The sequence below is a fragment of the Saccopteryx leptura genome, chromosome 4 (genome assembly GCF_036850995.1).
Source record: "Saccopteryx leptura isolate mSacLep1 chromosome 4, mSacLep1_pri_phased_curated, whole genome shotgun sequence".
NCBI lineage: Eukaryota > Metazoa > Chordata > Mammalia > Chiroptera > Emballonuridae > Saccopteryx > Saccopteryx leptura.
The window spans coordinates 83,206,005-83,221,172 of NC_089506.1; the positions used below are offsets into that span (position 1 = coordinate 83,206,005).

Here is a 15,168-nt window from a genome sequence, read left to right on the forward strand (position 1 = left end):
AATGTTCAGGTAACTGTATAAGTAACTGTAAACCAGATTATAGTGGTTTTAATCAAGCAAGGGATTTGTCTCAGACATTAAAATAAAAATTATCTAGACAGGCATCCCAGAGCTGGAGCAGTGGCTGACAATGCCCTCAAGGAACCAGACCAATTTTGCCACTCTGCTTTCCTTAATGTGTGGCAGCTGCACCTCCAGAATCACCTCAATTCCAGGCAAGAAAAAAATGAGGGATGACTGAGTCGGCACTGGTGGTTTATGCTTATATTGCATTAGCCAGAGCTATCTTATAACTTAGCCATTTCTCACAGCAACAAGTTTGGGATTCAGAAGTTTGCTTTTCAGACTCTAAAGTTGAGAAAGCCAAGTGTAAAAGTGATTGGGTAGTTTGAATTAGCTTATTTACAATACTCATTTCATAGGTGTACTTAAAATTTCTTGTGAAGATAAGTACAGATATCAAGAAATACAGATATATAGAACATATATCCTGGTGGGACTCACTGTGTTGTGTGCTCTGTGAACAACCTGCAGAGGGATCACTAAGGAGTTTTCAAGAAATGCATAATTTCAGATTACCGTATTTTTCACTCCATAAGACACACTTTTTTCCCCAAAAAAGTGGAGGGGAAAATGCCTGTGAGTCTTATGTAATGAATGTTCATTCTTTTTAGCTGCTGCAGGGTGTTGTGCCAGTAAACGTATGTAGAATGAGTGCCAGAGGGAGAATAATCATACCCGTCATGGTAGTGTGTGGAACCCTGGCATCTGCTGAGTGATCTCCTGGTTCCAGTTTCCACAGTTGCATGCAGCACAGGAGGGAAGGCAAGCAATGTTGCGTGGGTGCATTCACCTGGCCATATTGAGGGCAGTCATGAGAGGCATGCTGCAGTGGTGGAGGGCTATGCTGGAACTGCTGGAGCTCTGTGTGAAGTGTTGATGTCACTTGCTTCCCTATCAGTGCTTGACCAGTTTAGAACACATAGCAAAACCACACACACAAAACAAATTTAAAGAAGTGAAGACTCATCTAGCTGTAATTCCTGGGGTCTTACCAGCCAGTTGCACATCTCCATGTTTCCATCAACAAACTGTTTAAAGTCTTTATGCAAGAAGAGTGAAACAAATGGATGGCTGCTGGTAATCATGATCTGACACCAACTGGACCAATGCAGAGACCCACTCTCATGGCAGTCAGTGAAAAATGAAACCATTTCAAAAAATGTGGCATTAGCAATGGCTTAGATGGCATTGAAGATGGTATCATATATGAAAATAGCAAAAAAAGTGATACCAGTGATTGTGAATAGCTGAGCTTCTTAAATTCTGACACCAGCAATGATGAGTTCCTGGGGTTCTCAGAAAACTGGAAGAGTACAGTGGTACCTTGAGATACGAGCAGACCAACATTTTTTTAACATACGAGCTGCGACTCAGTTTGTATTTTTGTCCAAGATTCAAGCAAAATTCCAAGATATAAGTTGTGATTTGGAAAGCTGCAGCTAGTTGGTGCATTGGTGCACGAGTTCAAGATCGGCAGCACAACAGCAGCATCTCATTCTTTCTCACATGTTACCTGCAGAATCAAGTCGAATCTCGTGTACTATACTCATTCTTGCATCATTTTTGCATTTTTACTAACTTTTTGTGTGTGCTATCATGGAGCTGAAGAAAGTGAGTCTAAAGAACAGTGGTGAGAAAAAGAAGAGAATGATGTCAATAGAAGTAAAGCAAGAAATAATAGGAAAACATGAGTGTGGTGTACCAGTGATTAAATTGGCAAGGCTGTACGGCTGCATTACATCTACAATTTGTACCATCCTTAAACAAAAGGATGCCATCAAAAGCACAAATCCATCAAAAGGAACTACAATTCTGTCCCAATTAAGGACAAATATCCATGAAGAAATGGAGAAGGTTCTGCTGGTGTGGGCAAAAGAGAAAGAGTTGGCAGGAGATACAGTGACGGAGACTATAATATGTGAAAAGGCACGTATTATTTAAGGCGACTTGAAGAAGAAAGAACCATCAACCTCAAAAGAGGCAGCAGAAGATATATTTAAGGCAAGTCACGGCTGGTTTGAAAATTTCAAGAAGAGATCTGGCATCCACTCAGTGGTGAGGCATGCTGAAGCTGCGAGTGCTGATGTAAAGGCTTCTGAGGAGTCCATTGCACATTTTGCTGCGCTTATCACAAAGAAACGCTACATCCCCCAACAAGTGTTCAACTGTGACAAAACAGGATTGTTTTGGAAAAAAAAATGCCCCGGAGGAATTCCATCACTGCAGAGGAGAAGAAGCTGCCAGGCCAAAAACCTATGAAGGACCGTCTGAGCCTTGCATTGTGTGCAAATGCTAGCGGTGACAGTAAAGTAAAGCCACTGCTAGTGTATCATTCCAAAAATCCTTGAGCCTTTAAGACTCACAAGATTCTTAAAGAAAAACTGCAGGTTATGTGGCATGCCAATGCTAGGGCATGGGTTATGTGGAAGTTTTTTATTGAATGGGTAAATCTGGTCTTTGGTCCTGCAGTGAAGAAATATCTTCAAGAAAATAAACTCACGATGAAAGCATTACTAATCCCAGAAAATGCTCCAGCCCACCCACCTGGTCTTGAAAATTACATTCTCAATGAGTTCAAATTCATGAAAGTCCTCTACCTCCCACCCAGCACGACTTCAATCTTGCAACCTATGGATCAGCAGGTCATTTCCAACTTTATTATATATTTATTTACAGAGACAGAGAGGGAGTCAGAGAGAGGGATAGGTAGGGACAGACAAGAACGGAGAGAGATGAGAAGCATCAATCATCAGTTTTTTGTTGTGGCACCTTAGTTGTTCATTGATTGCTTTCTCATATGTGCCTTGACTGTGGGGCTACAGCAGACTGAGTGATCCCTTGCTCAAGCCAGTGACCTTGGGTCCAAGCTGATGAGATTTTTGCTCAAACCAGATGTGCCTGCACTCAAACTGGCGACCTCGGGGTCTCAAACCTGAGTCCTCCACATCCCAGTTCGACGTTCTATCCACTGCACCACCGCCTGGTCAGGCATCATTTACAACTTTAAAAAACTTTACACAAAGCACTTATTCCACCACTGCTTTGAGATGACTGAGAATACAAATCTAACCCTTTGAGAGTTTTAGAAAGATTACTACAACATCGTGATATATTTACACATTATTGACTTGGCATGACAAGAGGTTACAAGAAGAACCTTGAACTCAGCATGGAAAAAGTTATGGCCTGATGTTGTTGCAGACAGGAATTTTGAAGGATTCTAACCAGAGACTGAGACCAAGGTAGAAGAGTTGGAGGAGATTGTGTCCCTCAGAAAGTTGATGGGTCTGGAGGTAGATGAGGGTGACATAAACGATCTCATCAAGGAACATGAGATTAAACTCTCAACTGAGGAGTTCAGGGAGTTACAGATGATGCAACATATGGAACTTCTTCAAGAGATTAGTAGTGAGGAGGAGGTAGAGTCAGAGGAAGTGATTTCTACAAGTGAAATTAAAAACATGCTGGCAATGTGGGAGAAGCTTTCAAGTTTCATTGAAAAGAAACACCCAGAAAATGTTTCAACTGGTCTTACTTCAGCACTTTTTAATGACATTTGTTTGTCACATTTCCGTAACATTTTAAAAGGCAGGCAAAAGCAAACCTCTTTGGATAAATTTTTATTCAAAAGTCCTGCAAGTAATAGTGCTGAAAGTGCAGCCAAAAAGACAAAAACAGGTGATGATTAAATAAAAAATACATACTGTTAAGCTTAGGTTAAGATTAAAGTTAAGAAAGTGCATTTTTTTTGCAATTAAGTTTTTGTGGTTTCATTTTAAGTAAAGAAAGTGCAGTTTTAGTTTTGTTGAAAGTAAAGAAAATACAGTTTTAGTTTACATTTAGTGTTAAGAAAGTGCAGTTTTAGTTTACATGTCTACAGTGCTTGCATCCCTTCCTCCCTCCCTCCTCCTCCGCCATTCACCTCTGTTAGCCGCACTTGTCTGTCTCCAAGGTAAGAATACAGTACTAAATAATACTTTATTCTTTTATTTCATATATTTTGTTATGCATTGGTAAAGTATACATATGTGTTTCTTAATTAAAAACATGTATTTTTTATAATTTAGGATGGTTTGGGATGTTTCACAGGGCTGGAACAGATTAAATCTATTTCAGTTATTTTAAATGGAAGAAATTTGATATACAAGTTGACTGACTTACAAGCTCAGTTACAGAACTAATTAAACTCGTGTCTCAAAATATCACTGTATTTGAACATTAAAGTCTCTTCACATTTATTAATAACAGTGCTAATGGTTGTTAATACTGCTGGTGAGTTTACATTGTTGAAATATTATTGTGGACCTGTGGTGGCGCAGTGGATAAAGCGTTGACCTGGAAATGCTGAGGTCACCGGTTCAAAACCCTGGGCTTGCCTGGTCAAGGCACATATGGGAGTTGATGCTTCCAGCTCCTCCTCCCTTCTCTCTCTCTGTCTCTCTCTCCTCTCTCTCCCTCTCTGTCTCTCTCTCCTCTCTAAAAATGAATAAAATAAAATTAAATAAATAAAATAATTATTTTTTAAAAAAGAAATATTATTGTGGTATGTTATTAAATATTTTAACACACCATTTGGTTCAAAATATTTTTTTTCTTATTTTCCTCCTTAAAACCCTAGGTGCATCTTATGGTCAGGTGCATCTTATGGTCAGGTGCATCTTATGGTCAGGTGCATCTTATGTAGCAAGAAATACGGTACATCCCAGATTGACAGCATCAGTAGCTTCATTTCACCAGCGGTACTGGGAGTAACCACAGGCAAATTTACATTTGAGAAGCCTTTCACAGGGAAAAATGGAAATAACTTAAATGCTCATTAGAAACAAACTATTGAATCTATCAGATTGCTGAATATTGAAATAAATATAAAACAAATATTTATTTAGTCAATAGATTATTTATAGGGCAGTTAAATGAATAACTAGAATGACTAGTGTTAATCTGGACAAATACCAAAAACATAATAGTGATTTAAACTGACAATGAAAAATTAAATCTATAGTATAGTATAATTTTTCTATATTTTAAAAATTACTGAGCAAGATTTCATATAGATATGTATATACTTATTTAAAATATTTTTAAATGAATAAAATATGTTCATCAAATTTATGATACTGATTAACTTGGGTAAAGATAGAAGAAAATATTGAAAAAGACTACAAAGCAGTTTCAATGGTATGTGTTTTATTTTATTTTTTAAAATACAAGTAAATATGGCAAAATGTTAAATGCATGTTTGCATTGTTTTCTGCAAAATTATTCTCCAAACATTTTTAAATGTTTAAAATATTTCATAGAATATTTTAAAAGATAAACTGGATGCAGCTTAATTTTTTGAAAGGATGGTAATCATGTAATTCTTTTCATGCTGGCAATTTGTTCTTAACTGATTTAGCCATAGCTGGGTAAAATGAATACATTATTTATGAAGATTAAGTAAGTCGGCATTAGAACAACATTTGTAACTGATTTTTATGATAGTGAATGCGGACTATTTCAATGAATTGGAAGCTCTCTGTTGGTAATAATACCGTTAGAATTATATCAAGAATATATCTAAATACATGCACACGTATTTAACAAGTAAGCTTCAAAACTGCTGACGATGACTGGGAAAAAGATGTGGTGAATCTGAACGTTAGGCCTGTTTCTAAAAGGAATCTGAATACTCTGGGAGCCGATATTCTACTCTCCCGGCCCCCCTGGGCTATCTTCCAATCAACTGCTTTGACTGTGACAGTGATGTCTATTATTTGTTCGCACATTTTCAAAACACGGTATCTGTTTGAAAAGTTTGCATCAGGGTTCTTGTCATTATGTTTACTTGATTTTTAGTACACAGCTTCCTCTGTGGTTTTAGTGTTTATCATTAACACTAGAAATAGCACATTGTTTTACACTGTAGGAAACAATTTTTTACATATATTAATACTCCTAAATAGAAGTAAGCCTTGTTAATAAAAAGATTGCGCACCACTTTCACATTTATTATCCATGCAATAAGTAAACTACCAGGAAGAAAATTAAGTGACATGTGAAGACACATATTAAAGAATAGAAGGAGCAGATTTTGAATCAATTCCTGGCTATTTCTACTGTGTTCTCTTTGAATCTTTCACTATCTTCACAGTATCCTGAAATTAAAACCCAGAGACTTACAGGTCCCTACTAAGATATGAAAGATTTTTAGTTTATTCTGATATTAACCTCAAGAACTATTTGTCTTCTCACATGTCCAGATACCTGATTATTATAAGAAGCTAATCGTAGCTGGCTACTTGGCCTTCTTTACCTACATACACAAATGCCTGAAGCTGGAGTATCCAGAGGGTGATTATAGAGAGAGAGCTGGCAAACTTTTTAACCAAGAAAGAAAAAAACTAAATTGTCATTAGTTGCACATAATATACTTCTATTTCTAGTAATTGCAAAAGGACCACTTAAAAACTAATAAACCTAATGAGTATTCAGTGAAATAGCAAGATACAAGGAAATATACCAAAATAACAGCTTTCCCAAATGCCAGCAATAATCTGTTAGGAATTCACACACACATGCACGCACACATGCATGCACACACAATTTAAAATAGAAAACAAAACTATTATATATTTAAAGATGAACTTCAGAAAGTAGAGAAAGGTATAAGTGAACAAAACAACAGAACAGTAAAGAAGTGTTATTTAAAAGGACTATTAAAGGACTATATTCCTGGAAAGGAAGAGTCAGCAATACAAATATGTCAATTAAGCTAAAATAAACATGTCACTTTATGTAATATCCTTCAAAACTAATAAGAAGTAAATATAAATGTGCTGACATGGAAATATGCTCAATATGTACATTATTAGTTGAGAATAAAAGATGTAGAATAAGATCAATTCCTTTATCAGTCATCTATAGTTGTAGATGCATAGACTATATAGAATGTGCATATTTCTTCCTTATTCTGTGTGTGCAGTTATGCAGGAATGGAATAATCTACATTAAACTCTTAATATTGATCTTTTCTTGGAAACAGGTGGACACAAGGGGTAGTTGGGGACAGAAGAGCTTTTTATATATTATGTACTTCCATGTTGCTTGACATTTTTCTGATGACCATATTATATTTGAAAAAATAAATGAAAAAAAATAAAGAAACAAAATGGTATTATGTCATATTGGAGGATATAAAGGTATCATTTTTGGAAACCTCTGGTTGCTTTACAAATCAGTTTCAAGAAAGGCAATGAGGTATGTTGAATAATAACCCCCCCAAAGATGTTGACCTCTGAATCCCTAGAACCTGTAATCATGTTACCTTACATTGCTAAAAGGCTATACAAGGTGATTAAAGGATTCTGAGATAGAGGGATTATCCTTGGTTATCAAGGTGGGCCCACCATAATCACTGATGTCCGTACAGGAAGGAGGCAGAGGATGATTTAACCACAGAGAGAAGAAGAGATGTAAAGATAGAAACAGATTTTAGTTGAAGCAGCCATGAGTGAAAACATGTCAGCAGCTTCTAAAAACTGGAAGAGTTAAGAAACAGGTTCTCTCCTGAAGGCTCCAGAAAGAATCACTCCTGCTGAAACCTTGATTCTCACTTCTAGCCTCCAGAACTCAAAAAAAATAAATTTGTGTTGTTTTAAGCCACTAAGCACATGGTAATTGGTTACAGCAGCAACAAGGAAATGATGCAGGCAAGAAAAGTACACTGAGGCAAATGTTATTAGAGGTACCCAGGTAGCCCAGATGGCCAAAGACATCTAAGTTCATGAAACTTCAGTGTTAAAGAAGAGGAAAAAGAAAATGAGAATCGCCATGGTATGGGCAGAGCCAGCAATTAAATCACGAGCAGAAAATTTTAATTTAAAACCTAGGATAAAACTGAAAGGTTTTATCAAAAGTTAAAGACCAAGATTATTGCCAGACCAATCAGTCAGTTGATCAACAAACAGATATTGAGTGTGTACTGTACACAATGTTTGAGATAGATCTTAATGAGAAATAACTGTGCTTTCACAGAGTTTGCAATCAGGAAAGACAAACCACTGAGAAATTTCTGACAGATGTGTGATATGATCCCTTACTTTGTAGAAGGGTTACTTTGACATCATTGATGGAGGTTGGATTGAAAAGATAATATTAACCATGAGAAGAAGAGAAGCCTATGCCTCTTGTGAAAGCCACAGAAATAAAACTTATACCAGGAGTGAGAAAAGATCAGTTCAGAACAGCCATTGGAGTTAAAAGGGCAAAGGAATAAACAATGCTCATCCATGTACTTTGGAACCCAAAAGACTCTCAAGGGACCTGGTTTTGTCCTGGGGACAGAAGTCAGGAGATAACACTTTTATTCTCCTAAATAAAAAATTAATTATTTTATTTTATTTATTGATTTCAGAAAGAAAAAAGAAGGAATAGAGAGAGCAAGAGAGACAGAAACATCGATCTGTTCCTATATGAGCCCTGACCTGGGATCAAACCGGCAACCTCTGCACACGGGGACAACGCTCCAACCAACTGAGCCATCCAGCCAGCGCAGAACATTACTCTTTATGCGAAAACAGAAACAATTATTTTGAATATATCAATGTCAAACAAGTATTCTTAGTTTAATATCAGTCTGTGAGTATTTCTATAACAGTGACATTGATCTACCTCTAAACATTATAATAGAGAGAGGAAGAAAAATGCACAGACACAAAGATATACAGATTGGTTTTATAGGACATTAGTAATTCTATTAAGGTTTTGGAAAAACAATCTACTTATTCAATGTCCACATTTGTTTTCATCCTGTAGTATTGGCTTTAAAATGTAAACTTTTGAGATGAGGCTGAGGTGGTCTTGTTAATTTGCTCCACAGCCATTTCCATGTCAGGCACACATTATACACTAATTGGATTCCTGATGCATCTTTAAAAACTAATTTCAAAACACTAAGTAATCAGAGGCTTTGTCTTCAATACAAGACATTGCATCAGCAGAAAGTGTTTATTACTCAGCCACCTGTGTTCTGCACAAAGCAATTTAAGCAGACACAGTCCCTGCCCTGAGGATCTGTCTAAACCCAGTGCCACTGTAACATTCAAAGACAGTCAGACAACTACATTAATGACAAACACAAGCCTCTAACATCATTTTAAAATAAAAGAAACCACTTCATAATGTTATTTGAATCCAAAGATGAGCTCACATTTTTATTTGGGGTAAAGTTATAGCATGGGAACTTGCTAAATACTCTAAAATTTATCAAATTAAACAAGGCATACAAAAATCCTATTTAGATTTAAGAGAGAAAAAATTAAAATGAAAATATGGTTTCTTGATTAGGGTGTATTATAATTGGCATATATTATATAAAGTGGACTTTAGATTGTTTACTTAATCGAAGAACGAAGTTCTTATATGCTTCTTTGCAGATTCCACTAGATTCTGACTACTTGAAGCAGGCCGAAGTGATACCATTATTTTTATATCAGTTTTGCTATTGTGTCTGTTATATACAATAAACCTAAAAAATTGTTGAGGATGCCTAAAAACAAACATCATAAAATAACATGGAAGCTGGTTTTCTGTAAGTACAAAAGTTCCTGTTATGCCTTTTTACTACACCTGATGTTTAATATTTGTGGGAAATTATGAATATTTTAATATCCTTCAATAGAAAGGGTATGCTAGATCACTCTGACTTTTCTTTCTTTTTTTTTTTATAATAATTTTATTTTTTTTTAATTGGGTGACATCAATAAATCAGGATACATATATTCAAAGATAACAAGTCCAGGTTATCTTGTCGTTCAATTATGTTGCATACCCACCACCCAAAGTCAGATTGTCCTCTGTCACCTTCTATCTTGTTTTCTTTGTGCCCCTCCCTACCCCCTTTCCCTCTCCCATTTCCCCCTCCCCCCTGTAACCACCACACTCTTATCAATGTCTCTTAGTTTCACTATTATGTCCCACCTACGTATGGAATAATATAGTTCCTGGTTTTTTCTGATTTACTTATTTCGCTTCGTATCATGTTATCAAGATCCCACCATTTTGCTGTAAATGTTCCGATGTCATCATTTCTTATGGCTGAGTAGTATTCCATAGTGTATATGTGCCACATCTTCTTTATCCAGTCATCTATTGATGGGCTTTTTGGTTGTTTCCATGTCCTGGCCACTGTGAACAATGCTGCAATAAACATGGGGCTGCATGTGTCTTTACATATCAATGTTTCTGAGTTTTTGGGATATATACCCAGTAGAGGGATTGCTGGGTCATAAGGTAGTTCTATTTTCAGTTTTTTGAGGAACCACCATACTTTCTTCCATAATGGTTGTACTACTTTACATTCCCACCAACAGTGGATGAGGGTTCCTTTTTCTCCACAGCCTCTCCAACATTTGCTATTACCTGTCTTGCTAATAACAGCTAATCGAACAGGTGTGAGGTGGTATCTCATTGCCGTTTTGATTTGCATTTCTCTAATAGCTAAAGAAGATGAGCATCTTTTCATATATCTGTTGGCCATTTGTATTTCTTCCTGGGAGAAGTGTCTATTCATATCCTCCTCCCATTTTTTTATTGGATTGTTTGTTTGTTTGTTGTTGAGTTTTATGAGTTCTTTGTATATTTTGGATATTAGGCCCTTATCTGAGCTGTTGTTTGAAAATATCATTTCCCATTTAGTTGGCTTTCTGTTTATTTTGTTATCAGTTTCTCTTGCTGAGCAAAAACTTCTTAGTCTGATGTAGTCCCATTCATTAATTTTTGCCTTCACTTCTCTTGCCTGTGGAGTCAAATTCATAAAATGCTCTTTAAAACCCAGGTCCATGAGTTGAGTACCTATGTCTTCTTCTATGTACTTAATTGTTTCAGGTCTTATGTTTAGATCTTTGATCCATTTTGAGTTAATTTTTGTACAGGAGGAGAAACTGTACACTCTGACTTTTCTTATAACACTTCTCCATAATAACAGATTTTCCTTGTTTACCTTGCACCCTCCTCTATTAAATGTTTCTTCAGTTACAAAATGAGAGATCGCATTAATTTCTATTTGAGTTCATTCTGCCAGCCCATCATATACAGATGTACCACACAACTCCAGGTAGCACCATTGACCAAACAGTAATATAATTGGAAATAACACCCTTGGTGTTGTGCATGGAGTTGGTCTTGAGCGAGTCAGTATAACATATATGATTTTCAGTATATACAATAAATTTTCTCACAAGCTGATGTGTGCAGACCTCATACCCAGTTAAAGCAATCTCTTCACTGTAATATTCAATCTCTCTTCTACTCTGCAAGTGTTTTCTTATAATATAATCATTTTTTCCATTTCCAGTGGGAAGAAACAAATAAACTATGAAACTAGAATATTTATGACATCCTCATACATCTGCTCAAGGAAAAAGACATTATACCCATCAAGCCATGGAACAACTTCATCCAATAAAGTTTTGATACCAGAAGTCTATAAATTAACCACGATTGTTCAAATCAATTTAAAAAGGCTGATAATCTACCTTCACATTTGTGCTGTGATACAATGTGTAGAAAATTATTCTAAGCGTATTTTCTGCCTTTAAAGAGTTTTATGGAAAAATAAGAATTACAAAGGACATAGAGTGAGATCTATTATCAAGTCTTTCACTCTGAAGATAATTAGAGAAATTCTCATGAAACATGTAAGAGAATTTTATGTAATCAATTATATTATCTTAAATTTCTTATATAATTTTCAAAGCTTACTAGAGAAGGATTGGTGGATGCAAGATGGACAGATAGAAAAACATGCTTTAAAGAATAGGAAGAAAACAGAATCAATAAAATAAATCAGAAAAAAAGGCTTACTTTCACACCAATTATAGTAGGTTGAATAATGATCCTCAATGACATCAGGTCATAATCCTTAGAACTTGTAAATGTTCCCTTATTTGGAAAAAGTGTTACACTGAGCAGCTATTTAGACATTAATGAAAAAGAAGGGAGCCAGATATCTAATTAAGCTGGATTAACTAGGAAGGGGCAGTTTTATAGTCACTCTAGGCGAGTAGGCAGAAAAGATCAGTTTTCCAATCTCCCCAAAGAACAATCAGCTCATTTTTCCAGATTAATAGAGAGAGGGATAAACAGTAGGGGAAATTTCTATGCTGGGTGTGTGCACAGCAGAAGCTAAAATGGTACAGAAGGATGTCCTTCTACTATGCACATGCGCAGTAGAAGCCAGGTGACAAGGCATGTGCAGTAACAGCAAAAATGGCAACCATAAAGGAGAGGAGAAAACCCTAGGAAAAGGATTGCAGAAGGGGGAGCACCAGCCCTAGGAAGATCCAAGAAAGAGATTAGATAGTTTGAAAGAAAGCTTACCCCTTCTGAAAGCCAAGGAAATATAATCAACGTTACACTAAGGCCCGAGGTGCTCTCTCTCTTCAGTAGCTAGACAGGCTGATGCACAGCAGAGATTGAAATTTGGGGTACCATTCAGCCTTGGTGGGGGATATGCATGTAGGGAATGAAGCACAGGGAAGTTAGTAACTTGTCCAAGTTCAGCTTTGGGTGCTGGGATGATGGAGATCTGGACCCTGTTGACCCTGTGGGCCCATGTGCGGGCCTGCTGCCTCAGAAGCTGAACTTCATCCACAGTGAAATGGAAATGAGCCACAGGGAATAGATGAGACATCGTCTAAGCCCTTCTGTTGTTTTTACTCCAATAAATCATGCTACTACACCTCAAATCCTCCTATGTGTGTGTGTCCCTGAAATGCATTTCCTGAAACACCGTGGAGGAATCTTATTTCTTCCAGCAACAAAAGTATCTTTGTAGATGGAATTAAATTAGGGATTTTATAAAAGGGAGTTTATCCTGGGTTATTAGGATGTGCTCTAAATGCAATCACATGCATCCTTATAGAAGGGAGGCAGAAAGATAGAAGGATAAGAGAAAAATGAGAGGTGATGACCAAACAGATATTTGAAGGTGCTCTAATGATGAACTGAAAGATGGAGCAAGAGGCCATGGGTCAGGGAGTGCAGCCCTAAAAACAGGAAAAGGCAGCAAGCACTTTCTCCTCTAACCTGCTCAGAGGTAGCAGAACTAGTTTGACACTTAGGTTTTAAACCAGTGAAACACACTTTGGACTTCTGACCTCCAGAATTGTAGGGAATAAATGTGTGCTGTTTTAAGCCATTAGGTTTATAGCAGTTTGTTATAGTAGCCAAAAGTAACTAACACACATACCTTCAGATATAGAACCAAAGTCTTTAAGAATTCTTCTTCAAATGCTTTCTCTCTCTTCCATCCTTAAAAGAATGAAATATTTCCAACCATACAGCTTCATGAAGGCTTGGTAAGTTAATCAAATAATATTTAGCTATGTCTTTCCACTTATTGGATTTACTTTATTTTTATTTGTTGGATCTTGTTTAACTCCAGGCTTACACTTAGGTTCTATTCCTATGTGATGTGTGCATTAAACACTTCTTAAAAAATTTTTTTGATTAATATTTCTATGCTATTCTTGTGATTTCTCCATGTGCTAAGTGAAATAAACCAAAGAAAGACAAATACTGTATGATATTACTTCTTTATGAAATCTGTAAAGCTGAACTAATAGAGCAGAGAATAGAAAGAATGGTGACTATCAGGCATTGAGAGATGGGGGAATAGGGGAATGCTGTTCCAGGAGTATGAACTTCCAGTTATAAAATAAATGAGTTCTGGGATCTAATGTACAGTATGGTATTATAATTAGTAATACTATATTATATACTTGATAGTTACTAAGAGGGTAGATCTTGGCCCTGGACAGTTGGCTTAGTGGATAGAGTATGGTCCTAGCATATGGATGTCCTGGGTTCAATTTCCAGTCACGGCACACAAGACAAGCAACCATCCACTTTTATCCCCTTCCCTCTCCCCCTTTCTTTCTCTCTTCCCCTCCTGCAACTCAGTTGATTCAAGCATTGGCCCTGGGTGCTGAGGATAGCTCAGTTGGTCTGAGTGCATCAGCCACAGGTGCTAAAAGTAGCTCAGTTAATTGAGCATTGGCCTCAGAGAGGGGTTGCCAGGTGGATACCAGTCAGGGCACATGCGGAAGTCTATTTTACTATCTCCCCTCCTTACATTAAAAAAAAAAGAGTAGGCCCTGGCCGGTTGGCTCAGTGGTAGAGCGTCGGCCTGGCGTGCAGGGGACCCGGGTTCGATTCCCGGCCAGGGCATATAGGAGAAGCGCCCATTTGCTTCTCCAGCCCCCCCTCCTTCCTCTCTGTCTCTCTCTTCCCCTCCCGCAACCAAGGCTCCATTGGAGCAAAGATGGCCCAGGCGCTGGGGATGGCTCCTTGGCCTCTGCTCCAGGCGCTAGAGTGGCTCTGGTCGCGGCCAAGCAACGTCCCCTGGTGGGCAGAGCGTAGCCCCATGGTGGGCGTGCCAGGTGGATCCCGGTCGGGCACATGCGGGAGTCTGTCTGACTGTCTCTCCCCGTTTCCAGCTTCAGAAAACTACAAAAAAAAAAAAAAAAAGAGTAGATCTCAAATGTTCTCACCACAAAAAAATGAAATGTGAGATAATGGAGATATTAACTAACCCTACTGTAGTAGTTATTTCACAATATATAAGTGCGTTAAATCATCACATTTTCACTTTATGTTCACACAATATTATATGCCAAATATATCTCAATAAATCTATAAAAAAAGAGATTCTAAACAAGTTTGAGCACAATTTCAGATGGGAAGGAAAAGATGGTCCTTGTCTTATGAAAACAAAGCTGGAGCAAATACTAGAAGTGGTGGTTCTTAACATACAGATGAATTAACTTAAATTTTGTCAAGCATAACAGCAAGTCCAAGGAGTTGCCTGAGCTTTCCTAGATTTCCCTGCTGCTTGACCTTGATCTCCATAACACCCCTCAAAACTTCCAAAAACAAAGTGTCTTATCCTTGTTATGCAAATGCATCTGCAAGATCAGTATCTTCCCTAAAAAAAGATTGGTACTTTGAACAATTTCTGTATAGATTCTCTTGAATTGCCAGTGAAGTCATACTATAATTGCATGACACTGCTAGTTTTTTTTTCTTCTTACAGCCAAAAACTGATATTAAAAGCTTTTATTC

At 37.2% G+C, this 15,168-nt stretch overlaps 1 pseudogene; it reads left to right on the forward strand.

Moving 5' to 3' along the window:
* Positions 1-3,344: 3,344 nt before the first annotated feature.
* The window catches only part of LOC136404185 (uncharacterized), an 80,058-nt pseudogene continuing 68,234 nt past the window's right edge, over positions 3,345-15,168 (forward strand).